This window comes from Henckelia pumila, chromosome 1 (assembly GCF_033568475.1).
Source record: "Henckelia pumila isolate YLH828 chromosome 1, ASM3356847v2, whole genome shotgun sequence".
NCBI lineage: Eukaryota > Viridiplantae > Streptophyta > Magnoliopsida > Lamiales > Gesneriaceae > Henckelia > Henckelia pumila.
In genome coordinates this window covers 59,827,649-59,834,156 of record NC_133120.1, presented here as the reverse complement: position 1 = coordinate 59,834,156, position 6,508 = coordinate 59,827,649, and positions in this window count along the sequence as shown.

The window sequence follows — 6,508 nt, the reverse complement described above, 5'->3', positions numbered from 1 at the left end:
TGATTAGCGTAAACATGATCAATTTTTATAGGTGCTAAAATGTCTTAAATTACATGCATTATGATCAAACGAAGCCAATTCTGTTTTTATATCCAGAAGTTCCAATAAGAAATTTTTGTATTATATTAACCAAAGCCTTGGGAGAATACACATGGACTTGACCGAAGTGATGCATAACCACTGATATTAATTCATCTTCATTTAACATGCTTCAGAGCACTTGTCATTCAAGTAATAAGTTTGGTTGTTGGGTTGCCTATTTAATACCCCTCAAAGGCAAACCACGTACATATAAAATAACATTTCCAGCACATGTATTTCCCAGAGCCACCGATATCCCCTCCACCGAAGCATACTAACTTTCTTCTATAATTACCCATTACACAACATTTCTGTTGGCCATAGCTCTTCTGGCTCTAATTCATGGCCACTCAACAATGTCAAGAATGATGAACCAATTGAAATCATTCTCTTGTCAAGCGATTCTGAAGATGAAGAAGATGATGAAGATTTCAACATTGAGGAAGACGTCGAAGTGGTGCAGCTGTCTTCGGAAGATGAAGCCGAATTTATACATGACTCTGATCTTGGAAGTGAGTCAACAGAAAAGTCCACCAACACTTCTTCCGAACCATCATTTATCGATATTAACAGTGCAAGCGCAGATGATAAATCACGAAGCTCCGAAGATAATGCTACCAGCAATGATACTTATGTTATAGTCATTGAAGATAGCAACTCTGAATCTCTTAGAAGTGGCAGCTCCATAAACTCATCCTCACTTCTCTGAAGTGATCTGTCAAGGAGAGTATTAGCAGTATGTAAATAATATTATCATCGTGTTTACCTAATATTTTGCCAACCATTTTCAAAAAGGTTATCTTAGCCCTGTTTTTTGCCGCATATTAGTGTTAATGCGGCACATGGATAACACAGGGTCTAACTAAGTGAGAGGTCCATAATGCTGCAAGAATTATGAAGTGAATTTTCAGTGTTAACTGTTGTGTAATGCTATAACCGCACCATGTGTTGCCTATAAACCTTTTGAAATGCCCGTTTAGTACGGCTCTTCATATATTGAGAGCAATGCATTTTCTTATGTGTTGAAAGTGTATAAAAATGCACTCGTTCTTGACAATTTCAAACCATGACTTTAGTGTTCCAAACTGCTGATACTAATGTTTATTTGGTAATATAAGGTTTATAAAAGCTTTCTTGTACAAAAGGTTGTGCCTAGACTGACAACATGACTGATATGTTTGATTCTGGGGAAACATTCTACTTATTTAATTGCAGCTCTATTCTGTTAATTTATTCATGTTTACGCAAAATTAGTTCATAAATATGTACTGCTAGGCGTTGACAGTACAAGCGCGAACACCATCGTAGAAATTTTAGGATTACTCAGCAAATCTCACCAAAAGGTTGAGGAGCACAACCTCTGGAGTTTCTGCTAGTACGCATAAATGCATACTATTTATGATTAATGCTATTTATGATAGCGCAAACTTGGCCATGTATTGCAATATCAATCTTGCTTAACGAAAAGAGATATTTCCACTGAATTAGTTCAACTTACTTAGCATTAATCTGTAGTTAAAGGCCAAACAAGATCGGTCCAAGGATGAAATTGAATTGGGGGCCAGTAGCAAATTTAACAGACACAATGAACTGCAGAGAATATTGAAAAATTACAAAAGCAAACAATTGTGATATATAAACCATTGACAGCTCCATTCCCACATCGTTCCAGTCTTACAACATGCCTTTGTCAAAACTACACCTAATATTATAATTCGATCCCACATAAATGCAAAATACAATTATTGCAAAGAAGTTTGTCTAGGAATGACAGGGAGAGTTGAGGTCAAAGTCTTTGCTATCAAATTCCATAGCACCAAAAAGTCTTTGCTGTCAAATTCATGGTCCTTGGTCATTATGCACAAAAGAAGACCAAAACTTCAAAAAGTCATCTTCATTGCAACATGATCAAACACAATTCATCAGAAACAAGAAAACGATCCTCCACCTAGCAATCGCCTAGCTAAGCTCAATCTTTCAGGATGCTTATAACGCAAGAACAATGATAACTTCGCGTGGTTATCAACCAGTAACTCCGTAACAGTGATTTTCTCGTCATCAGTCAACTCAGGTATTGTTTCCATCTCCTTCACTACATTGTCTTGCAATTGATTCATCTTCTCCTCATCCTCGTGTTTCTCTATTTTTAATTCTTTGATGAGGTCTTTCATTGTATCCTTGGTCATGTGTGCAAAAGTAGTAATTGCCTCTAAAATTGCATCATCATCATCGTCTCCTTGCTTATGTTTCTTACCCCTTTTTTTTTCCAGAACCTGATGGATGTGACGAGGGTGTCACAGAAACTGTCATCGACTCAGCACCTCCCTCGTCAAACTCAAACAAATCCTCCAAGGTCATTGTTGTATTTGTTGGTACATCAGGTGTCATCGAAAGGACTTCTTGAACTGTAGAGACAAAGTGATCACGTTTCTCGCCGTGTGCCCGATCATTGCCAAATATTTTGGTCCAGTCGTGGTAATAAATCCACCTCTTGTGTCTGAGTGTAAGTACATTGTGGTCTGCCTACGTATGAAAAATAGACCATAGAATGAGTTTTTTAGTTAACAAATCAGAAATGACAATAACTTGGAATAACTACCTTAATAAGTGCTTCCCACACGTCGGTTGAAGATTCAATTGTTTTTTCGGTGTCATTCCATCCCACTCCACTTTTACTCAGTAATCCCACCAACACACCATACAGTTTCTTCCACACGTGCACTTTTGAGTGAATGTGGGGATTCCCACGCAGATTTGCTTCGGGGAATGCTGCTTTCAAACGATTTTCCAAAAAGCCCAAGTACCCTGGCCGAAATCCGTTGCCACTTTTCCAACCTTCAGTGGATGCATCTTTCAGTGCTTGTATCAGAACTTATTTCTCACGTTCACTCCAAGTGCGTCTTGTCTTATCAGTTTTCCTGCCTTTGCCAACACAACTCTCACCAGTTGCTCCACTTTCCATGATGCTGGACTACTTGATAGTGTGGGCCTATTACCAAATGAAATAATTAAATAAAATCCAAAGGTGAATCCACATCTTAAAAATTTAGTAGCCGAAAACAAGGAAACTGCAACCATTGAAATAAACCTGTAAACAGAAACTCATCCACTTAAAACATTCAAATACAAAATGAAAGAGTGGGTGCCCGGTGAGCCAACTTGTGGCTAAGGGTTTTGATGACTCTTTGTATAAACAATCTTTTGTTTAATATAATTTACTCTTTTATTAATGACAATGACTTTATCTTTCTTCATATTGTTATATTGTGATATACTATTGTTGTTTTGATAAAGACCTTGGATATACTATAGTGTATGTAAGATGTGGTAGAACATGGGGATGTCTATCATGAAACACATCTTATAGTCACTGTATATTCTAAACAGTTCCTAGTCGATTGAGCCGTCCGATAATAAGGATAAGGATCGCTCGAGTTTGAGACTAGCATTTGCGATGCAGAGTACCACGTTTCATTGGTAGGGAACATAGATGTAAGAGTGGGTGCCCAGTGAGCCAACTGTGTGGCTATGGGCTTTGTTGACTCTTTGTATAAACAATCTTTTGTTTAATATGATTTACACTTTTATGGCAATGACTTTATATTACTTCATATTGTTATATTGTGATATACTATTGTTGTTTTGATAAAGACCTTGAATATACTATAGTGTATGTAAGATGTGGTAGAACATGGAGATGTCTATCATGAAATACATCTTATAGTCACTGTATATTCTAAAACCGTTCCTAGTCGATTGAGCCGTCCGATAATAAGGATAAGGATCGCTCGAGTTTGAGACTAGCATTTGCGATGCGGAGTACCACGTTTCATTGGTAGGGAACATGGAGATGTTCGAAGCATGCAAATGGATATTCATAGGATGAATAGTCGAACTACCCTATCCGGACTTTCCAAGTGGTTATCACTTATCGAGTGGATAAAGTCCGCGGTTTTGGTTGTACACCATTAGTCCTTACGACTTGAAACATCATGGAGACTCTATATGCTAGTACTGTGCTTTGACTCGTTTACCGACTCTGAGGGGGTCATCAGGTGTCGAGATTGGGTACAGTTACGACACATATAGGAGTCAATGCATTGTTGTCAAGGATTCACCACATACTTGCGAGTGTGGATATCCTATGCGATCTGAGGAGATATTAGTGTGACAAATCTCTGGCCAGAGTACTTGATGTGATTTAAGAAATGGTTTCTTAGTAGCACATGCGATGTCACTAATTTGATCTTCAAGATGTATTGCATAGTTATCGAATCTTGAGCGACTCTCGATATACCAATGGTTGTTGATTCGATCGGGATATATGGATGAAGGGACCGTACTGTACGTTAACCAAAATCTACTGGTTCTTGTAGGCACTATCAGTGATACCTAGGGAATCATGGGGCGATGTTGCTAGGCGCTTTACCATGATTCGTTGGGCAAGTCGGAAAGTGTTGTTCCGAGTCACAAGGAGTTGTGAGCCCACGGCTAGCTGTATCCCTGAACCATTGAGGGTCACACAGTGTAATGGAGTTTTAATCCCCGTTGAGATAGTTAAATTTAAAGAGTTAAATTTAATGAACTAAGGAGTTGGACTTCTTAAATAAGAGTAAGGGAGTAGGATTTCCTAAAATGACATAGGGATGGACATTTTTGGAAACCACTGAATTCGGATTCAGGAAAATTTATTTTGACTTTAAAACGTGCAGAAATGGTTTCTGTGCACATTGGTGAAATCGTTTCATCAATCGGAGTCACGATGAATTTTATATTAATTTCTGAACGAGCGGGCTTTGCTTGTCGGGCCCCAGCTTATGACTAATGGGCCCTAAGGTGTTAGTGGCCTGCATTATAAATAAGTTATTTCAGTACAGAAATTACACACAACAGGTCATTATTTTGAGAGCAATAATTTCGAAAACCCTAGCCCCTATTCTCTCTCAATTCGGCCGATCACCCTCCCACTCTGTCAGAGAAATTCCGGTCTGTGATTTTGAATCGCAGTAAGGAATAACGAATCAAATTCGTGTATTCTCTTCGCAGAAAACTTCTGATAGATTTTCTAGTGCAATCTATCAGAGGGATTAAACCTCTGTTCGTGGACCTGATTGAAGGCGTTCATCGGTTCCAGGGAGAGACAACAAGAGCAGAATTGTTCTGTTGGTGTCCATTAATCTCGTTGCGAGATTTGAGGTAAAATTTATTTAATTGTTATTTAAATTTTACACACACGTAATTCAATCGATGAACGGTTGATACCCATACCATGGAAACGTTCCATGAAAAAATTTTTAAACTTCCGCTGCACCGGGTATCAATCGTAATTGGTCTGGGAACTCGCCAGTTTTCCAACAGTGGTATCAAAGCCAGGTTGCTCAGATCAATCGATTGAATAATCAATTGTACAAAATTTTTGAGTCTCGGTTTATGAAACAAAATAAATATTTTTAATAAAAAAATTTTTTTCGGGGCAAAACCCGGGCAGCGATTGGATCGCTGCCCGGTGGGGCAGCAATTGTTGCTGCCCCGGGCGGCGCACGGCGCCGCCCAAAGGGGGCGCACGGCGCCGCCCAAGGCGGCGACTGTCGCCGCCCAGGGCGGCGCACGGCGCCGCCCAGCGCAGCGCTGGGCGCTGCGCAGGGCGGCGCTCGGCGCCGCCCAGGGGCGGCGCCAGGCGCTGCCCTAAGGGGGCAGCCGGGCTGCCCCCGGCCCGCGCCCCGGGTGCGGGCCGGCCCGGGAGTGTCCCGGGCGGCCCGCCGAAAAAATTATATTTTAATTTTTAATATTTAAAATTTTATTTTTGGTCCGGTCAAAAATTGTTTTTGATTGGTTCACGAGATTTCGGATCGAATTGTTCGAGTCCGTAAATTTTAAAATTGATTTTGGATAAATTTGAATTTTTGGAAAATTTTAATATTTTATCCGTAAATTGAATTTTGAAATCAATTATTTTGGTACAATTGATGATAAGATATGATCTTATGATATATTAGATAAAATATGATTTTATTTGTAAAATTGGATTTTATAGATAAAATATGATTTTATTTGATATGGAGATAAAATATGATTTTATATGTGAAATGTGATTTTATATATAAAATATGATTTTATCTTGTTTAAATTTGAATTGCCACAGCATGTTATCCAATAAATTAATTTTGAATTAAATGTTATTGGATAAGGATGATCGATTGCCATGACCAATTTTGTAGGTGTATGTTAGGAATTTACATTTTGTCTTTATTGTTGTTGGTTTTATTAATGGGCCTGGTTTATGGCCCGATATGAATGTCATATGTAATAAAAGTGGGCTTGGTTTATAGCCCGTTCCCACCCCCTAAAAATGTATCCCCTACTTGTCATTGTTATTTAATTGTAAATACATTAGATTTAGTGGGAGATCAAGATTTGAAGATGGTGG